Source organism: Ciconia boyciana, chromosome 5, assembly GCF_034638445.1.
Source record: "Ciconia boyciana chromosome 5, ASM3463844v1, whole genome shotgun sequence".
NCBI lineage: Eukaryota > Metazoa > Chordata > Aves > Ciconiiformes > Ciconiidae > Ciconia > Ciconia boyciana.
In genome coordinates this window covers 33,742,349-33,765,123 of record NC_132938.1, presented here as the reverse complement: position 1 = coordinate 33,765,123, position 22,775 = coordinate 33,742,349, and positions in this window count along the sequence as shown.

The window sequence follows — 22,775 nt, the reverse complement described above, 5'->3', positions numbered from 1 at the left end:
GAACTGTGATCTGGAGTATTCATGCAGGCCTCTCACTCTGTACTTTGGAGCAAACATATAACTTTTTTGTAAGAAATTGAGTTTTCTTTCAGAAAAAAAATGTTTGTCCTTTCAGTTTATGTCTTACTATTGAGATTTACTGCTCTGACTTCAAAAATAAGAGTATCAAGTTGTTCTGTAATTCTTTTCATCTCTAAAAAAGCAAAGTGCTTTGTGACAGATGTCAACACAGCTGGGAAGTTGAGGAAAAGAAGTTGTTGGTCCAAAGTAATTCAGCAGAGCAATAAAAGAGCCTGGAACTGAGGTCAGGTCGGTGCCCAGTGTATACTATTTCCTTGGTTACGAACCATTGTGGCTACTTATTTATTTGACACTTTGTCTTACACTTAATGCTGTTTTGCATTTCAGTAGCCTGGCTCTTTATCATGGACTTGGGCTAACTTTGAAGTAATGGAAGGACATCTGTGGCTTTGCTAGTGCTTATTAGACAGGGTAGTTGTAAACTCTGTATTGAAGCCATCTTTGAGTGAGAACATGGGTTTCTCAAAAACGTTCTCATCCAAAAAAGTTCTATTTTTGTAAATGTTTTCATACTTTGTTTTTAAGTAATTCTACTATTTTGTGTGAAATCTAATTTGGTTTTGGTCTTAGAATAATGGTTTTTGTCAAAGTAAATTTTTAAAAGAAAATGTAAAAAATCTTGTTTCAACTTGTAAAACTTCCTGATTAAAAATTGCTGCTAGGTAGGCTGTTTAGAGAGGAAAATTCCCAGTTCCATGCAATTTCAGCGCTATGCTTCTCCTCAAATCAATTTTTTCACTTGCACAGGTTCCTGAAACCTACTCTAGATTTTTTTTTAAAAGGAAATATCTAATGTTAGTGTCCAGGAATTCTTCTGCATATTAAATGTTTAATTTAAATTGCTTTGGAGTTAGCAGTTGTAATGAGCCTGATCCTTATAGATGAGGGCTGATAGGGTGTGTGTTGACTCCAATGGAAAAACTAATTGATTTTTTAATTTTTTAATTTTTTTTTTAAATTTTACTTTTTTAAGAAGGGAGACTAGTATCAGGCTGGCATGTTGGTTTCATGTCATTGAAGCTTTTTTTATTTCAAGGAAAACTCTCTTGTTGCTTCATACCACTCAGCCTAAATTGTGTCTTTCTGATGTGTGGAAGACCATGTGTCTGTGCACGTGTACAGGATATATAATCTCCTAATAAAACTCTTTTCTGTTTTGTTATCTTTCTGCAGTGAAATAAGAATGTGCATACTGCCCTTCTTGCAACGTGACCATTGCTTCTTCTTTGTTCCTGGTAAAGAAGGGAGTTCTTATGCTTTTTGTTTGTTCTGAAACAATGGACGTACTTTAATGCCCCAATGCTGAAATGTCTGGTCAGGCAGACAGGTGCAAGATCTTTTGCTTTGGTTGCACAGAATATTAACCAAACTGAATCCTGCATTTCTTCCCCCTATCCTCTGGTCCTGCACCCCTGCTCTGACTGCTGTTTTGACAGAGGACTGTGATGTTCCCCTCCTTAAGACACTGAAATAACAAAAGATTCTCTCTTCTCTGAACTCCTTATAATACTGATGTGGCAGTGCCTGAGCAGCTGCTTTTCTGTTACAAACTGGTTTTGTGACAGTTTTGCTGCATAAATGTTCAGAAAAAATAAGATGTTTAAATCTGTAAAATGTAGCCATGTTTTCCATTGGCAACATTTATTTTTGGAAGTGTTTTCATTTGCCTTACTAATTCTCTACTAAGCCTTCAGAGAGTAGAAAATGCTAGAGTCTGTTGTGATTTACATGTCCTTTGCTGTAGTTTGTTAGCTACTTTTGCCATCAAAATGATGGGATAGAATAGTATAATCATCTAGGCTCAGGACTTCTAAGCTTCTGCAGGATTTTTGCTTTCCTAAATGAAACGTAAGTACCCATAATTTCTCTTCTCTTAATCCAGTGCAGTTTGACTTTTCTTATTCCTTTGAGTTCCTTAGGGTGTAGCAGTTGTAGCTATCATTCAGCATCTTAATAAAAAAAATGGAGGGGAGGGGGAAGAATGGAAAGAATGCTGTTTAGCCAGATATCATTTTATCAGATGTGTGGTTTTGTTTTTGTTCCTACCCCCCCCCCCCCCCCCCCCCAACATCAGTGTGGCTGTGCTCATGGTGCTTCACAACACTCTTGCATTTCAGTATTCTGGTGCTGCATGTTTAATATTACATTAATTAATACAGTTAATCAAACTCAACTCTGTTTTTGGTGTATGTGGGTGGCAGAAAAATGTACAATAGAAAAAAGGAGTCAGGTTCTTCAAAGGAAAAATAAGTGCTCTAAGTATAAACATTGTTATCTTCTGTCAGTCCCTGTAATGGTCCCGACTCCCTCATTCACATGTCCTTGAGCAGCCAGTAGTGTAATTTTAAAAGATGTTCTCTTTTTCCCCTGCCAGAAATCTACCATTATTTTTTCCTGAAGATATTTTGCTCATCAGACAAATTGATTCATGTTCACTTACTCAGGCAAAATTACTCCTAAATGAATATGAAATAGTTAACTTCTAGGAAGTAGCCATATCTTATTATATCCTTTATCAGTTGCTCAGACCTTCTAACCTGCAGATTTATTTTACTTTATCTTGTCTTTTCCAAGCAATTGATAAAAGATACTCTGTCAAAGTTGTCAAGGTGAGAGGGATTCCAGGCTTAAGCAACATGAATGAGACATTTGTTTGGTTTATATATATTTAATATCTCCTGTATTTATGAGTTGTTATTTTAAGTTAGACTGGATGGGATGTGTCTAAGTTCAGGGTGAATTCAGAGTTTATTGGAGTTATCACAACTAATATATGATTGGATCTTGTGGGAATTTATTGTCAAACAAGTGTATAAAATTTTGCAGAGATTAAGAGGAAACATCAAAACTGAACAGAACTCATTTTCTTCTCAAATGAGAGCAATAGGCCTGGGAACCATTGGCTTCTGATTATTTACTAGAGACACTCTCTTCTACAACTGTGGAGCTCAATTTTATAGTGATTTCAACATATACTCACCAGAATAGCTGAAAGGCTGTTTTTTATTTTTATTTTTTTAGTCCATCTGACATTTTCAGAAGACCTTCACAAACTTGGTTTGTACATCTAATCTCCAGCTTGTATCGGCATCAACATTGTGTCAATCCTTTCCCCATTGTCAAAAGGAATACTAATCTCTGCAATATGAAGTCCCTCCACAAAACAGAAGGCTCAGGGGTGATAACCAAATAAATTGTATAAGATCAAAACGTGAGTATGGAGAGCAACACGAAAGGCTAGGGAGGATACTCTGAGCCAACTCCTGGTCACGTTTAATACATGGTGTTTTTAAATTGCTCTTCCTTGGATTTCAGTATTGATTTCCATATGTTGCCATATAATCTCACTGTTACCACCTACACTACTAAGGACTGTATCAGAAAGGAGAGGTGGGATCCTTCTGTTTAGGTATAGTTCTCAATCCAGCGAGGAGGATACTTTGTCTACAAAATTGTTCCATATTTCCATATCTTGCGATTGGTTATTATTTCCTATGACAAGTGCAAAGGAGAGTGTTCTATTGAATTATTTTCCAGAGCACTTTTTCTGGCTTATCAACATAATTTTTCATTTCTAATTTTGCACTCCAAAAGTACTTTCAGTACTTTCAGTGTGGGATAATACTTCAGATTAACAGATTATCCAATCTGAATATATAATTTATTATCCAAATATTAATAAAAATATTTAATGGTGTTTGGACCAAAAATGGATCAAATAAACTCTCTGTATGTCCTTTCAGAGAACTGAATACATAATGACTGAATAACTTTTTTTACAAGATGAGTGCCTGTTTAAAAGTAGATTAATGCAGTTGTTACCCTCATTGCCTATGGAATATCACATGTGAATGCATCAAAAATCTTGCAGTTATAAAGATATCCCCCATCTGTTGCCTCTGTTCCATTGGGTCAGGACATCAGGCTGGTTTGACCTTAGCAGTGTTATTCATTAAGACTAGTTTTCAACAGCTAGTTTGTATGTCTGAGTAAGGATCTCTCTTTAAGAAGCAGTGGCCCTTCCAGGGAATCAGCCATTGCTTTGGAGGCTCAGGGGAATCTGTCAGGATCCTGGGCTCCTTATTCACACTTTCAGTTAGGTGTACCCTGATCTATCCCTCACCCACAAAAAATGGTGGTGACTATTACTTGTAACTTCTCTTCAAACTGCTTACACAATTGGCAGTTTTTTCCCCCTAAAAAGAGACTTGTCTGTAAATCTATCTCTGTCCTTTTGTGCACTAATGAAACCTCTCAAATCCTCTTTAGACTCTTCTCTGTGAGTTTGTTGAAGGCAATAACCTCAGGATTCAGAAGTGAATTTCATTAAGCTCTAGGAACCTGAAGCTATCTTGACTTTATTTAGGTATTTTATTTTCTGTTCTTTTTCTATCTGTCGTCACAGCCAGGCCGAAGCTGGAAGCTAGGTTTTGTTGGTCTCAAAGGACATATCGCCTCCCTGTACCTCCCTCCCCCCTCCAGCAGATGCACAGTTTTAATAAGAAAGCAGAATTAGAGATTAAAAAGATCATCTAGTTTATCTTTCTATAGATCACAGGCATGTCATCCAGCTACCTCTGTCTGGAGTCTTGTGTTTTCATTAAAAGGTAAGGTGCCAGTAGGGAACAGTTTTTGAGTACTGATACTCCTTGAGATGTGGGTTATCTGCAGAGGTATTGGATTGTACATTGAAACTTGGCCACTGACTCAACCTTCCCTTTTTACTGGTCAGCAGAAGTTGCTAGCTACCAAGGTGTGGGAAGAGAATAAACTTCTTTTCCATTAAACAAATTAAGTGCACTCTGAGTTTTTAAAATCCATATAAATGACTACTTTGATATCTTTGTTGCCTGGTGTAACTCCACATCCTCTGTGGCATGGGAAAAATGTATTATTTGTTTAGTGGATTACTGTTTCCTGTATGTTTTTCCCCGCTTTGCTCAACCTAAAAAGCATGGGAACATGAGCCAAAACTAGAATTTGATACCAGAAAATGTTTAAGGCTGAGATTAATAATTTCAATTGAAGGTTTAAAATTATCAAACATCCAGATCATTCTGTAAAATTGGAAGAGACATGCACTGAGTGAGCTTTTTAGCTCTTTTTGTGCAAAGTTTGCCTTATAGGATATTGAATTCATAAGGTGGTCATCCTCCCAAATGTTCAGCACATAGTTTATTTATGGGCATTTTAAAATTGAAAGCCATAAATAACATAATGACTATCAAGAATATGAAATGTAAGTTCAGCTAAAATTTCAGTTATTGTAATTCCAAGAGTGGTATTAAGGCCTGTTGCAATATAGCAAGCAGTCAGAAAGTTCAGATTAAAATTCTAGGAGGACTAAGAAGAGAAATGTGCTGAAACTAGAGCTGGAAGTTTAGTGTGAAGTCTTGAGATTTATCAATTATTAATACAGAGTATGAGCAATGAAAAGTTCATAAGGAAACAATAAGCTTTTTTCCAGCTGGAGACTCCTTGGGGTGAACTGCGGGTGAGTCTCTAAATATTATTGATGCTTGGAATGAGGAATGTGCTCTAACACCGAGAGGTACCATTGGGACCAGAAAAAATGGCTTGGAAAGGCTTTTACTGTAAGTGCTGTTTCTGATCTAGTGTGTGCTCCTGCTGAATCCAGGAGGTCATGGAGCACTGGAGATCACAGAAGCTTAAACAAACCAGATGTTATTATCGCTAGCACTCTGCTTACCTGATTTTCTTTTTTTTGCCTCTCTATCTTCTAATACTCCACGAAATTCCAAACAGACAGAATTAAAAATGAATGCTAAAACTGTGAAAACAAATACAGACAGTAGATATATAGTTTATGTATAGTAATAAATTTTCAAAACTACTTTTTTCCTTATTCATAGACTAAATATTTTCAAAAAATACAGGGTTCAGAAGAGAAACTTAATGGGGGGAACAATAGGTCAATTAAGACCATGAGTGAAAATGCCTAATACAAGTATATGAAATCAACTTTAAGGTGGGCTACAGAAAAGGCACAGAATGTTATTACCTGAATTGATTTTAATTAAAAAAGGTGCCTGGAGAGGTTAGTCAATGAGCCATTTTTTGACTGTCTACTGTCTTTCCAGACAATAGTACGAATTCTTCCAACAAAATTACTATTATATTCTTCCTTTCTTTTGGGCTCTCAAGGACTAACTTCCATATATCTGTCTTGTATAAGTTTTTAAAAAATTATAATGCTTATTACATTTATAAATCTACGGATTAACAGCCTCCCTGCCCTCCTATTCCCCAAAACCAACAGATCATTGTTATACTTACTGTTTTGTAGGGATTTTCAATGGAATTCCAACAGTAGAATGAACTGAATACTCAGTAGATAAGCCTTTCTTGAGAACAGATTTCCACATTGTCAGTGTGTGTTGGAAGACCTTGCTTTACTGAGTCTAGTCTTTCAGAAAGTAATTTCACAAAACAAATACCACTTCTACTTATCAATTCCCAGGGCATGCACCATCAAAATGCATAGAAAGCCTAGGGTCTCCTGACTTATACCAGGTTATACAAAAACTATTACAGAGACTGGAAGATGAAAGCAGCAGTATTAGTCAAATTATGAAACAAAGGATCGTTAAGGAAATAATTTACAGAAATGGGCATCTCTAGTCTATTACCCACAAATTACTGCCAGGCACTCAATAGCTATCTGTGAAAAGAAGGCAAATCACTCAAATGGATTTTTAGGAACAATTCATCTTTAGTTCTTTAACAAAATTAGACAAACCAAGAAGGCTGTGCTGCTTAAGATGAAAGACATGAAAAATACCCAATCTTTCTTTCTGTTTTGTCCCACATTAGATTTTTTTTCCATGTGCAAATGGTTTTGCAAAATGTCCTGTTTTATGGGACAATCTGTCTACATTTTCACCCAATACTATTTCCATTGCCTGTAAAAATGAATCTTGCATAGTTTTGGTATACTTAGCTATGTTACAACTTTTGTTGTAGAGGGAAAAAGTATTTAAATAGATACAAGGTACATTTAATTTTTGAATATGGTTGGTCTTTCAGATTTGGCCTGTTTCTCAAACTGTATTAATTCCTTCTCTTAAGATGTGGACAAAAAGTTTAGATATGGCTTATGCCTTGCTGAAATGGCATAAAGAAAACTGTGACCATGGTTCAACTTAATGAAACTAAAATAGGTATAATGTGTTGGATGCTGGTAAAAACCTACTTGAGCCTGGCATCTGATTTCTAATATGTAGTTGCAAAATGTTTTTTCCCAAATTTTTTGTTTTCTTTTTGCTCTTTCTTACAGAACAATACAATGGGAACTCTAATTTGAATATCTTTAAAATAAACTTGCTAGTCAGGAAAATTCACAAGAATAGCTTCACTAACTGGGCAAAAGAAATTGAGGAAACCACTCAATTTTGTACCCAGTTTTGTATGTAAATAAAAAAAATGCCTGCTAATATATGTGGGAGAGTTGATTCATGCTGCCATTGTCTAGCGATGGTAGTTTTCAGCTAGGGTAGGTAACGCATACTCAGATAACTTTTAAGAGATGATATTCATGGAGCTTATAGGAAGTTTTTCCTGGATCCACAAATTTTAAGATTTTTGCACTGCACCAAAAACATATGTGAAGAAAGCTCATAAATCACAACAGCAGAAGAAAGAAGAATTTCTGAGGGTTCATAGTCAGTGGGAGTTTTTTAAAGCATCAGGTGTATCATAGATCATCAAACTTTCTCAGGGTTTTGTCAGAAAAATGCATGTGTGAGCATCATGCCGTGTGTACTCAGTGAATTCAGTCTTTCTGGGGTATGAATATGTTCTGTGCCCAAACCTTACTAATCTTTAGTGATTTTGAAGTCACAGACTTGTTTGACTTGCTCTGAATAAACCCATGGGCTGGACTGTGTATACTAGTGCACATATATATATGAGTGCTTGAATCAGCACATATGATCTACAGTTGATGTACTTAGAAATAGGTATGTATAGAAAAGCTGAAAAATTTCACTAAATTTATCATTTAAGCACTGAGTTGCACAATAGGAGTAGTTTTGTACTCTGCCAGCTATCCTTCAATATCTCCTCAACTAACTAACTAAAATATCCCAACATCTTGAGCGTAGCTAGAGATGCTGAAATAATGCTCTGTTTATTTTGCTAATTTTTTCTGCTCATTGTTTCATTCTCTTGTCTCCCTTACCCTCTGTTATATTCTCTTTTTAAATTTTGTTTTGTTGTCATTCACTATTTCATTCACTATTTCCCAACAGCATTTAGGTACTTATTCCAGTCTTAGAGCAGGCTTCACTTAAATCCATTTGATTCCAAAGTGACTATACTAATCACTCCTCAAATTTATCTCAAAGTCCTTGAACTTTGAGACTATTTCTGTTTTTTCAAGATTTTCTTCTCAAATTTCTAAATCTGTTTCAGCGTAGTTCCTGACCTCTCCGCTCTACTGATAACAATATTACTAAATCCTTCTGTTCTGATGATGCATTTCATCAGGATTAACATAAGTTTTCAAAAAGATTTTTTGAGTAGATGTCTGGAACATAGTATCTGGATTAGAGTCACCACAGAGAAACATGATTAGAAACTCCAGTGTATCATTTAATGCTGCTGCAATTTCATGGTGGACAGCATATGGCACATCCACTTTGTTTTGAAATTGTTGGAAAAATACAAAAGATATCACTTCCCAAACCAGGGGTATGCAGAATGGTTAATAATGATCTTTCTTCATCAAGCTAAGCCAACCAAATTCCATCAGATCTTTTGAAAAACTGGAAACAGTTCATTTACATGTTATGTCTTCAGGTAGAGGCTTCTAATAGCTGTTTGGCTTGGATCTTGTTGAAGAAATATATGAAAGTAGACAATGTCTCTTAAACTCCTTTTTTTTTTTTTTCCCAGGGAATACTCCAGCTTCCTGGAGCCTTATTTACTCTTAGTCTGTCCAAGCTAAAGCCTTAGATGAATTAACTTTGCAATCTAGTTGGGTTTCCAAAAGTTAGGAAGAGTAGGATGAATTATTGTTGTACTCCATGAAATAGATCTCTGTACTTATAAAAGCTATTATAGCTTAGCATGTGTTTAATGGTCCCAGACACATCTGTGATTTTCACTATCCGTTTAAATCAGTTCAGGATCAGGCATGCTCTGGGATGAGTGTCATCTGTATTTTTGTACTTATATAGTATGAATGTTAAGAAGTTTGCATCCTTTCTGTGCTCACCTTTTGCAATATTTTCCTTTGTACATCTTTTAAAAGGACTATTGCCAAAGTTTATAATTGGGGGTTGTGAAAATATTAACTTGATCACATGTGATTTCCTCCAGCCCTCTTCTGATCTTTCATGTTCAGGAGGTTTTAAATGGAGTCTCTTGATATTTCTGTCCAGTGATAATTTGTATGAATAATTTTGTTGGTCTGATTGTCTGCAGCTTATATTATGTCAGTATTACCCACTTTCTTGTGCTTGTGATGTAGTGGGTTTTTCCTCAGACACTTTCCTGGTTTTGTTTTATTTTCTCAGATGACCTCATGCTTTCCCTTCCATGTGATAATCTGTGTTTGTGTTTTGCTCATCTCTAGATCCCAGATGAAGTGTTATACATATACATATCAATATATTTATCAAGAACATTGAAGTAATCTTAATTTTGAAAAATGGCTGTTCTATTGATGTCAGTAAATCTTTACTTCATTGTAAGGTAGAGTAGAACAAAATATCTTTTTTAATTTTTTTGTGGTGGCACTGAGGTAGAATATTCTGTTTATTCATTGTTTCCATCTATGTGACAGTTCTAATAATTGCAAAATAAAGTATTCAGAGGGAGTACCCAATCTTAGTTGCTTCTGTTGATGATTTCTAACTATGCATTGAACACTTAAATATGTAGTAGGCTAGCAATATGATTGTTTACTTCAAAAATGTGGAGAATACATTTCCAAATATCTACTTCTGAATGTCAGCCACTGTTCCAATGGTTATTCAATGATTTCATATAACTACTTTGTCATCATGAGTGGATGTGGGAAACTGTTTGCAATTAGGTTGCTTTTACAGCATTTAAATAGGTAATATAACACATAGTGGTGTTGTGTTTGTGAAGACTGAGGACACAGGCAAGACAAAGTCTGCTGGGAAAGGTACCTCTGGCCACACATTTCATCTATCATATTGTATGCTTCTTTATTCTGGATATAATGGACTTTCAGAATACACTACTGGACAGAAAAAATCTCTAAGAAATTTTTTTTGCTAGCATCACTAATCAGCTCTCAAGAGAGAGTTTTATTTTTAAAGCCTCGAAAATTATTTGTTAATGAACTTACCAGCTGTAAATTTAAATGAGCAAATTGCTTCGCACCAATAAATTCATGCCCTTTTTTTTTTTAATAAAGCTTAACTATTAACTTGTTAAAAGTAATCACAATCCATGAAGGGTCAGTAAGCCCTAACATGAAGGAAGAAATATATTTGATTTCTCCTTGACTATATTTGAAACTGTCCAGTAAGATTCACAGTAAGGTCATCTACAGATCCAAATACCTTTTCACAGTGTTGAGGCAGAATGTCAGTGCTTTAAAGACTACTTGATGTAGCATCCGCTGCATCCATACCTATTTAAAATAGAAGAATAAGCTTTTCTTCCAGTCTGCATCTGTTTGGTTATGTTTTCTGGACCTTCGATATTATAATAGGGTTGTTAGGAAATATTCTCCAATATTTGGACTTAGAATATGACTGTCATCAGAGTAAAATGTGATAAAAACAGTATTGAGATGTTCCCATGTGCTGCATCTTGGTGTTAATTAAATTGAGATACTCATGCAGTCAGCAGTCAGTAGTTAAATTCTGTTTCCTGATAAACTTGTGTTTCCTACTAAGCCATGAATACCCTGTGGGCTGAATGTGTTTTCAGTGCTTCCTGATACTGTACTTTTCTGGGACTAGTTCTTTAAAATAACCATTGAAAGATGGATGAATTCCACAACATGTCTTTTTCCCTTCTATTTGCTGGCTAGCACTGAAAGTGAAATCTAAAGTGATAGTACAAATATTGCTAGTGCTCAATGTTTATAAATGGTGAGTTGTTCTTCTGTGAGGCTTATATACATTCCAGCAATGGTAGGTCTCCATGGAGTTTTTGAGAAATGTGTGTTAAAAATAGAAAAGTACATTTAGTAGTTCATTGATTGCTTAAAATAGGGAAGCATATTACAGCTTCTGCTGATAAATGTGGGTAGTGCATAAAATGTCAGTTATCCAGACCATTTCACTGTCTAACTGAACTTACCTTCCTTGAACTAATTTATTGAGAGGGGCACATTTATTTTACTATTCTGTATTTTGTTGCTTGGTCAGTTAAAAAAAAAAATCTGCAGTCATTGCAGCTCTTTGTCATCTAACGCAGATAATAGAAGCCAATTGACAAAAATATCTACACCAAGTCTTAGCCACCAAGTACTTTTTCTCAATTATTTCCTTGTCAAGATAAATATGTTTTTGTATGCAAAACTTGGTGTTGTATTTAATTATCTCTGTAGATACAGTACATCAATAAGATTTTAATTAAGAAGTTCTCTGGTTATCTCTTCAGCAATCTGTTTTGGAATAGGATTGTAACTGCTAGGTAATGAAGACTCTGTTTGTGATATTTCAACTCTAATTTAAAGTCAATTTTCATGTCTCAATCTTTGGCCTTCTTCTCTCCCAGAAGTTACCATCAGAAAGCTTACGACAAGTCTTTTAGATGAAGTTATTTTGACTCGTCAGTTCTGATAATGATAAACATGAGCTCTTGGAGATTAGATTATAGCAGCAGCGAAAGTTGGTGAACTGATATTTCTCATGGAGGAAAAAAGTCCATAGATTTATTAAACAGTAAAAACATTATCAAAATACTCTCGGATATTTTTATTTGTGTAAAAATAAAAAAGTGCAAGTTATATTTTACTATATTTAATATATTATTACATATAAATAGTAATTTAACTTTTAAATTTTTTATTAAATCACAAAACAAATAAATGGATAGAATATCAAGTTAAAATTTCAGTGACTTCTATAAATTTTTTTTAATCAGTAGTGTCATATACAAAGAATACTATGAGGACTTCACAGTAAAAGTAAATGCATTCTTTCTTTTGGTAATCAGTACTTATGTGCTCTGGACAATACTAAATAGCAGTGAATAAAAATGAAGGCCATCTTTTTCTCAGGACACTTTGAAAAGTGATCTGAGAACCCCAAACCAGCAATGTAGCTCTGAGGCAGTCAATAGTGTTAAAACTATCAAGCACATGAATTGCATATCTATTTTGAATCTCTATTTATACCACAGAGGTGATCTGCAGTGCTCTTATAAATCCTCTTATCAGCACTACTAACAATATATCACATTGATGGGGTTGCAGCTTAAATGCTTGAATTTGTACTTCGAGTTGTGACTTCATTCAGGATAAGTTATAACTCAACTAATCGCCTCTTTTCTTTGACATCATTTTTCAAACTCTGAATGAAAATGCTTATCTTCTTGTAAGTGAACTAATGCTTGGAAGGGTCAAAAAACCCCCCAAACCCAAAAGACAGCTCATAGTATATAGCAGCTCAGACGAAGACTTTTTATGCTGCTGAAAGATGCTGAATCCAGGCAGAACTTTTTAAAAATTAGTCTCAGTATTGTTCCTTCCATCGTCTGCTTCTCAATCTAATTTGCTTTTTGCTGCCAACAGCAGTGCTTCTATGTTTGTTTAGACACTGTTCCCAGAAGAGCCCTACCCTCCGAAACCTTTTTTAACATATAAACTTTGCAAGGCAAGACAGATCGTTACAAGGGAGATCATCAACTACTGTAATTTTTCTGTAGTTCCTTGGTATCCGATCAATATAGCAGTTATTCAAAGTCAGCAGAATGCAGAGTTGTGGCTCTGTATACATACCTGTGTTGACTTAGGAGCGTGTGAGCCCCAGGACAATAAAACGAAACTATATATAGCTAATGAAGTATATGAAATGGGTATCAAAAGAGATGGTCCTACATTCTAATGCTGCTCCTCATCCACCAGGTCACCTTGTGTAAATTCTAACAACTGTATGCAAACTGTTTTTCTTCTCATTTTTTCTATTTTGCTCCAAAACTTTGCAGAGGATTAGTGACTTTCCTGGTCTGTCATGTGTAGCTTGAATTTTGATCATTGCTGAAGACTTTCTGTAATATGGTATTGTAGTGGATTTTATGTCAATAAACTGATATTAAATTGCTCATGATGTTAAATATGCACTTAAGATTTTTTAAATTTATTTAATTTTTTTTAGATCTTTTGGCCTTTAACTGTGTTTTACCAGTTACTTCTACTGTGTTCTTCATTTTCTAAGAAAAAGATCTTTTAAGGGCAATTTTTTATCCAAAAGGTTTTTTGTTCTAAACAAATTTTTCAGAGTATTTTCTTATTAAGCATGTCTTGAGATAATGCTACTCTACAAAAATCTCCTTTTATCTGTGAGTGAAAAATCTTTAAAGTAACTGTAGTACTGCAGTGATGTTTCATTATTGTTGTATGAGAAGAAAAACCGTTTCTTTGCAATGAATAGATTCTTATAGTAATCACCAACAGTAGGAGAACAACTACTCAGCTTCTTATAGCAGCATGTTACAAGATGGAAATGTTTCTTAATTTCTTCTTGTGCATTTTCGTTACTGCCTGATGTTGCTGTACCTCAGAATAAATGTTTCTGTTACTAATGGGAACACTAACAAAAGTGGACTCAATTCCCCTGACTCAAGTTATCTATACTAGTCTCTTAAAATTATGCATTGAATTCCTTATCATATGTCTTATGCTTTGGAAGAAGTTTATATATCTTGCTCTAATTAACATTGATCTTGTTCCTGATGTACTGAGTTCTCTGTGGAGTTCATAGTCTCTTGAGCTCTGTCCAGGGAATTAGAGGTGCGCATAGTCCGATTAAATACTTAATCACACCCTTAAGAATATATTTTCTCCTAATTCCCTTGCTACAAATTGGAGTTTAGTCTTGACCTAAAGAAGATAATATGGAAAAGATGTACCATGAAAGAGAATGACTATATCTTTTTATTCTCTGAGGTCCCATGATCTCAGGATAGAATCAAGGCAGAAGTTTAACTCTTCCATTATAGATTTCCATTCTGGATAAAGGTAGTCAACATAAATTGTGGAAGAACCAAATGTGAGTCAGTACCACTATATGCAATTGTATATATATATGTAAAAAACCCTCCCTTGCTTTGAAGTGTGTGCTGATTTATGCTTATATTGTGTAGAAACATGCATGCAGGGTGGGAAACAGGGAAATCAATGAGCTGCCCTCAATCAGCTTGATGGGTACTGATGCTAGGGTTTGGAATGATTAGAGGTAACACATTAAGACAAGTAAGGTGTAAATATTTTTGTCAAGTGGGTTTCTGTTATTTACATTAAGTGCCAAAGAGAATGCTCAGAATTAGTACATGGAACTTCTTTTTCTCTAAATATTTTCTGATTAATTGCTCAAAGCCAACATTTATTTTCAGTTGGATAAATACAAGTATACTGCAGGTTATGCAGTGTGGTAGGTTGACCCTGGATGGACACCAGGTGCCCACCAAAGCCCATTTATCACTCCCCTCCTCAGCTGGACAGGGGAGACAAAATATAATGAAAGGCTCGTGGGGCGAGATAAGGACAGGGAGAGATCACTCACCAATTACTGTCACAGGCAAAACAGACTCGACTTGGGGAAACTGGTTTAATTTATTACCAATCAAATCAGAGTAGGATAATGAGAAATAAACCCAAATCTTAAAAACACTTTCCCCATACCCCTCCCATCTTCCTGGGCTCAACTTCACTCCCAATTTCTCTACTTCCTCCCCCACAGTGGCACAGGGAGATGGGGAATGGGGGGTATGGTCAGTTCATCACACGTTGTCTCTGCCGCTCCTTCCTCCTCAGGGGGAGGACTCCTCACACTCTTCCCCTGCTCCAGCGTGGGGTCCCTTCCACGGGAGACAGTTCTCCATGAACTTCTCCAACCTGAGTCCTTCCCACAGGCTGCAGTTCTTCATGAACTGCTCCAGCGTGGGTCCCTTCCACGGGGTGCAGTCATTCAGGAACAGACTGCTTCAGCGTGGGTCCCCCCCTTGGCTCACAAGCCCTGCCAGCAAACCTGCTCCAACGTGGGGTCTTCTCTCTCCATGGGTCCACAGGTCCTGCCAGCAGCCTGCTCCAGTGCAGGGTCCCATGGGGTCACAGCCTCCTTTGGGCGCATGCTCCTGCTGTGGTGTGGGGTCCTCCACGGGCTGCAGGTGGATATCTGCTCCACTGTGGACTTCTGTGGGCTGCAGGGGGACAGCCTGCCTCACCACGGTCTTCACCATGGGCTGCAGGGGAATCTCTGCTCTGGCGCCTGGAGCATCTCCTCCCCCTCCTTCTCCAATGACCTTGCTGTCTGCAGGGCTGTTTCTCTCGTATATTCTCACTCCTCTCTCCAGCTGCAGTTGTGCAGCATTTTTTCCCCACTTCTTAAATACATTATCACAGTGGCACTATTGCCATCGCTGGTTGGCTTGGACTTGGCCAGTGGTGGGTCCGTCTTGGAGCCAGCTGGCGTTGGCTCTATCGGACATAGGGGAAGCTTCTAGCAGCTTCTCATGGAAGCCACCCCTGTAGCCCCCCAGCTACCAAAACCTTGCTACGCAAACCCAATACATGCAGGAATATTACAGTGATCTAGGCATACTTCTAGGTGAAGCTATAACACTTCACTAATGAGGAATGTGTCCATGTTGCCACTACGAATTCTCATTTCTGTGGGGAAAGTGAAGTCAGTCCAATGGAAAACAGGTTAAGACAAGACTCAAAAATGCTGAACATTGTTAGTGAACTTTAAGTTGTGCATTGCTTGTAAAATGGACTCTGCAGCTCTGTGGTAGGTGGCCAGGCTTCTTAGGCAGTGAGTGAGCATGGGGGTCAGTTAGACGCCATAGAATGTGAATCATAACAGTCAGTATGCTGAAGAGGATGATGTCTAACATGCTAAATAATAGGGGGGGAAAATTGATGCAAGATGCATTGTATAACTTTTTGGGCATCCAGCTTGAGGATGAAGGGAGTTAACTCAGATTTTTCAGGGCAGACCCTTCTCCAGGATTTGTGAACCAAGACCATTTACAGACCTTGGGTATCCAGGTGATACGCGTGCATCCTTTCATTTATACATTGTTGTGGAGTTTGCATTCTCTCCTATCTTAGCTTGCACACGTTCTTTTGTCTGACAATGTTCAAGCCAGCCTTTCCTAACCACCATTATTTAGTTTGTTCTAGAAGGGGAGAACTTTCTGTCTTTTAGTTACTTCCACTGAAGCTGTTCAGTTTTGCATACAATTACAAGAGGGCTGCTGAGTTGAACGGAATGTTTGAGTCAGTAAGTACAGATCTATAGATCTCTCATTGTAGCCACAGCCACCTCACTACAGTTCAGCCTCCATTTCAAACCTGATTGATTGAGTTTTTTTGATTTAAGAACTCCTATAGAAGTTCCAGCACTTGTCTGATGCTTGGAAAGTATTAAATATCTAGCTAAAGTATATTTTGGCAAACTGGACAAAGTAGAGGAAGTGAAGAGTGGATCTTCAGCTGTGCTGTGTTTAAGGCTTGGACTTCTATAGGAGTGCAGTAGTATACTCTGAGTAGGCCAGGCCTTAGGGCCATAGGGTAGATCTGGTTTTGAGATCCCGGAGGCATTTGGTGTGAAACTGATATGAAGCTGCTCAGTGCTGTCCTAAGATGCTGCTGGATGTGATGCAAACAAACATGCAGGTGAGACACGTTGAACTTAAGTGGTCCTGGGTAACCTGCTCTAGCTGACCCTGCTTGAGCTGGGAGGGTGGACTAGATGTTTTCAAGAGGGGTCCCTTCCAACCTAATGATTTTGTGATTATTCTGAACAAATCCTGGAAGGCATTTCGTCAACGTCTATTTTAGTATGGCCTGAATATTTCTCTAGAGAGACCTGCCTCAGAATTCCTGCAAATACTAGATCAGATATCTAACTCTGAGACAAATACCATGTTGGAGAAGTATGCTGATTAAACATAAGTATTGGAGGGACTGTGGTCTTTTAGATGTTAGCACTTAAATTTCATTTTGTGAAGGAAGGGGTCTTCTGCCTTCAGCATGTGCTGTTCTAAAGGCAGAATAAATTGGAGCTGCTATTATTTCTGCAGAGTATAAAACTGTTTTGGCTCTTCTACTGTACTTTTAACTCAGTGGTTTTTATTTTAAAATATTTTACTGGCTGTTACTTTGTAATATATACCGCAGGCCTTAGGTAACTGAAGGATAACAGAGAAAATTATTTATTAGACTGAGAAATATTACTACTATACCAAAGCAACCAGCTGGTTTAAATAAGTGTATGATGTTACTTAGGAGGCAAACTTTCATTATATGTATAATGATGGCAAAAGATCCATTATAGACTTGTGGGTTAATGAAGTAGATGCGAATAATTCTATTACTAGGCTGCAACCCAGTAGACCGCTCAGTCCTCACTAAAGGTAACATTACAGTGGTAATGGCAGAAATGAGTGAATTGGGCAAAAGAGAGATTGACTCATGTCTTCAGTCCATTTTTTAATCAAACTTTGAATAATAACCTACTTTACTCTTAAAAATGACCAAATATCTCTCTCTCTGTTGGGAATAGTAAATGCCTCCTTTAGTTTCAGTATCCTTTTCACATTCGATGATCTTAGGTTGTAATTATGACGCAGAGGACTGCATTAACTTATGATAAAACAGGTATCTATTATCTCTGTGGAATGTTAACTGAAATCAGAAATATGGTCTCCTCATAAACTGTTGAGTTTGGGTTGTTTTAAAATAATTTTCCAGGGCTGCAATAAAAGGTGGTAAGCCCAGGATTTCCCTTCCAAAGTTGTTACAGTATGCCAGTCTCTCTCTCTAAAATTTTGTGTCTCTGAGTTTATTTGGCTCTCAGATAATTAACAGTACCTTAATGTATGCTTTGAAGTGACAGCAAAGGAATGTATGAACAGAGAAACTGGCACTATGAGACTTACTTCTTGTATAAGTCTTTCCTCTTCTCCCATCTTTCCAAACTTTCTCATGCTGGCAGATATACAAATGATGCTAAACCCTGTCATGAAGATTAATCCAATGGATAATTTCTCAACCCTGTAACAGAGGGCAACTTCTGAAAGATACTGATAACATTAGGAAGGTGATGTCAAGATGGATGTGTATGAACTGATTCAAATATAGAAGCTTATTATGAGAAACTTCACCAAAACCTCTGTGAACCATAGTCTACCTTTATGTGATAAAGCTCAAGTAATTGTAAAGTTGTACAGTACTCCTGAAAAAAGAGAGTTGGAAGTGAATACACAGTACTTTTAGTGATTTTGCTATCTAGTTCTTCATAGCCGTTGAGATCAGGTTTCACTATGGCCCAGTTAAAGATAATAGAGGAGTCATTTTCTTTAGTGATTTTTAAATTTTTTTTTTTAATTTAAGTATTGGCATTTATCCTCTGCTCTACTCAATACAACAAACTTAAAAGGTGTTGAAAAAAGATGAAACACAATAGAAGAGCAATCCCACATGTGAAGACATTTGGATATTAAAATACAGCTTGAAAGAGACAGAAAATTATATCAAAGGTTAAAAAATCAAGACAATAAAATATATCGCACTCCAAGACTGAATGGAAACCATGAAGTGTTAATTGCTCATGTCTAGGAAAAGAAATGAACAGGAGAGTAGAAGCAGGCAAAAGAAATTGAGAAGGCTAGAAAGAGCAACGGACTGTCATAAAGGGTCTAAGTATTTAGAAGTTCATCATCAGGTCCCTAAAAAGTAATATGCCTCATATTCCAGAGGTGACTTTGAACTAAAGTCAACTAGAAACATGTTCTAGCAGAGCAATATACAGTATACCTTTGTACTTGCATTTACTACTGTAATTTTTATTTTTCTGTTTTGGGGGTCTTGTTTTTAAGGTAGATGACTGCAAATTTTAGAGGCAATTTGTTAGAACTGAACCGAGCAGGAAGTATTACTAATATGCCTTTAGCAAACAACACACAGCAGGTGAGGCTAATCCATCCATCCATTCATCATTTCAATACCATGTCTAATGGTATTGTTTAGCTCTTCAAGCTGTTTGACAAGCAAACAATATATCAGCTTCTCAGCCCAGGCACTTTCAAAGTAAATTTTCTAACCTCATAAGCAATATCCATAGTGGAAAATAAGCAGATTCAGTAACATTTCTGTCATGATTTTGAGGCAACAAGAGTTGCAGAAAAGAACTAGAAACATGTTTTAGCTGATATTTTGCAAGCAGTTATTTTAAGAAGGCCCCTTCCTATGTATTTCTTTTCTTCACAATTTTCTCAAGAAAATAGCACCTAAAAAGCAAACTCTCCAACTTGAAATGGGAGTGTCATTGTTTTTGCTTATAGTTGAGAAAGTGACTTATTTTTGGTTTTGTTTTCCAAAGCATCGAGAGACAGCAAATGTCTACTTCATCTGAAGAACGAACAATGACACGGTATTACTTGAAGAATCAATGAACCACCATGAAGGCTATTGCATTGAGTCTAAACTGTCTGCTGGTATTGATTTTTGAGAGGAGATGAGCCTTACAAGTACTAGGTAACGGTGTCAATTGTATTGATAAGAGAGAGCAGTACAGTATCTTGGTCATATGACCCGGAGAATTCACCGGCTACCAGAAATGTGAACTATAATCACAGTAAAGCTCTATCTTTATTAAACTTCCAATCATTGTCTTAGTAACAGCTTTGTAGATTCATTTTTAAACTTTTGTAACTTTAGTTCATAGCTTCTACAACTAGAAGCTGCTTACTTAGCGTCTAGCATATAGAGAACTTAGGTGTGCATAACCTGTTTCTGCAGCTTCCATCCTTCTCTCAGGGAGAGGAAATAGGACCCTTTGGCAATCCTGTTGACAGGGAAATGTGCATGGTCTCATGTGCCACTGTAAGTTAACTGATTTTGCATGCTGAAATTTTTGCCCAGCTAGAGATGAGGTTCATCCTCAATTCTGTCTATCAGTTTCCTACCCTTGTGAAAGAAATCAGTGAAATCACATCAGTCTATTACAGAAAACAGGACTTGAAACAGACACCTTGCTCAAAGGTAGGATGAACTGTATCTGTGATAGGTATTTGCCCAGCTTTCTCCCAAAAATATCCAGTGATGCAGATTCCACAGTCTCGTCCAATATGTATTTTTCCTTACTACTGAAAAGCTTTTTCTTATTATTGAAAAGCTTTAAATATCCAACTAAACCTTCCTCCCTACAGTTTAATGGAAGAGTTTCTCTACTCTGATTTCTCATGCTTGCGTATCTGAAAACCACTATTAAGGTTTTATCTTCAAAGAGAGCTTTGTCTTCTGTAACTAAAATTTCCAAATTCTTTCAGTCTGTTCTCGTAGGTTATGTATTCTGCATCACTGATCATTCTCACCACTCATCTGTCCTACCACCACTTGATTTGTATCCTTCAGTTGCTTTGGCCAGACTGGAAATTGTGCTAGTCTATGCTTGTAAGCCTTCAGATGGATAGTAGGAGAGTTATTTCACACTTTAAAATGATGTTTCTATCTGTGTGTATGTATTTTAGCAGCCTGATGTTCTTGATTCTTGATCACATTGTGATTCACTGTATCTGCCTTGCTTCCACAGAGTGTGGTGTGGAATTTCACCTCTGTCCTTAGTAAACTAGATCTTTTTCTAGGTACCTTCTCCCAGTGTATTATCTGGTTTGAATCCTAATTGATCTTGTTATTTGATGTGCTTGCTGCTGCTTTTAGCTTGCAAATTTAATGCATGTACTCTTCCATCCAAATCATTAAAGAACATGTTGAATAGTACCAGAAGCAGGACAGACTCCTGCAAAACTTTGCTTTGTGTGTTCCTCCATTTGACAGTGAACTAGTGATGACTCTTCCTGGGCAAATGTAAGGGTTTTTTTGTAAGTAAAAGCTTACATTTTCATTCCAACTGTTTTACACTATCTTGTTGTATGAGCATGTTATGTTAAACAAATGTCAAAAACCTGGATAAAGCCAAAATACCTTCCTCCTACTGTATCTGCCCCTCTACCAAGTCCTCTAACTCTCCTGCAGAAAGCTTTTATCTTTGATGGTGCCCATCACTGTTTTCCTTCTATGTGCTTACAAATAATTTTTAGATTTTTTTTACAATTTTTTTCCAACTGGTCCATAATTCTCTTGCTCTTACACACTTTTGCTGCATTTTAAGGGTAGCCCAAGTAATTTTCTGATCTTCTGGCCCCCTCTTGCCCTTTACTAGTTCTCAAAAGTAAAACTGAGATGGACTCCTTTAATTCTTAGGCTGAATTTCATCAGCATTTTGTAATCCACTGAGAATCCTTAACCAATTCTATCCCATTTATAACCTGGTTCTTGCCCACTACTGACACCAGTTGTCAGCAAATTCGATCTTTAACAGATATTTGGTGGAAGGTGAAACTGATATTGATTAATAATTAAAGGTTTCACATTCTTGGTGTTGTCTATCAATTACATTTGCTTCTCGTTTCATTTCCTGCTTGCTACTGATGTGTTTGTGGAATATTTTTCCTGCTGCCCTTTGTGTCTCTTGCCTTTTGTAGTTGATTTTGTGTAATAGCTTGTGACGCTTCTTCTCTTACAGTAGAGAGCAAGCTTTATTCAGAGATTTGTACTTCTCTTCTAGTCTGCATTCAGACTACAGAATCCTCTGGTTGTGTGGTGCAGGATTCCTGATGAGGCATCACTCCAGCAGCTGGAGAAGCTGGTAATCTCACTAGAGGGCATGGTACCTTGCCATTCACCCCTTCAGTGCAGTAGAGTCCCAGTACGGCTTACCTGGCTGCCATGGAGAAGAAAAACGAGTGTCTCTAGCAGAAAAGAAGGCTTTTTTTTATACACATAGAAAAAACATAGAGAAAATGAGATAAGAAAATAAACTCACCGAGAAAGATGAATTCTTGCATTTAATTGATCCCACTGAATCCATTTGTCTAATTATTTAGAAATCTTCACCCATTGATGCTCCCCAGGTAATCATTCAGCAATAAGCATTAACTCTTCAGTGCATGCCAATACTGGTAGGGTACTTTCTATTTTCCAAGCCTGTGCTGCTTCAGATAATTCTGAGCAGCCCCATTAATATCTGTGAAACTGTATGAGAAATCCATTTTGAAAAAGGGATGCAAAAATGGTATCTTTTATTACCTCCTTCAAAGATATTTTTCAACTGTATTGATTCCATTCAGTGACTTTGAATTAGCTGACAATATGTAGTTTTATTCACACTAATTTATGACTTGAAAATCTTAGCATGAAATTATGAATACAGTTTACTTCTTCAATATGAGTAAATGCGGATGCTTTCAGCACTGAGATATATTTGTTATGTTAAATAAAATATATTTAATAAGCACAACAGCCACTTTATCACTAAATAAATACAGAAATATTTTTAGCACCCAGCTGTTCATAAAAATGTAGCCAGAAAAAGAAGTGCATAGTGAAAGAAAAGCTTGGTGCTTTAAAATTCAGCAGTATGAAATCCACTAGATAAAATCTTTACTTCTTATAT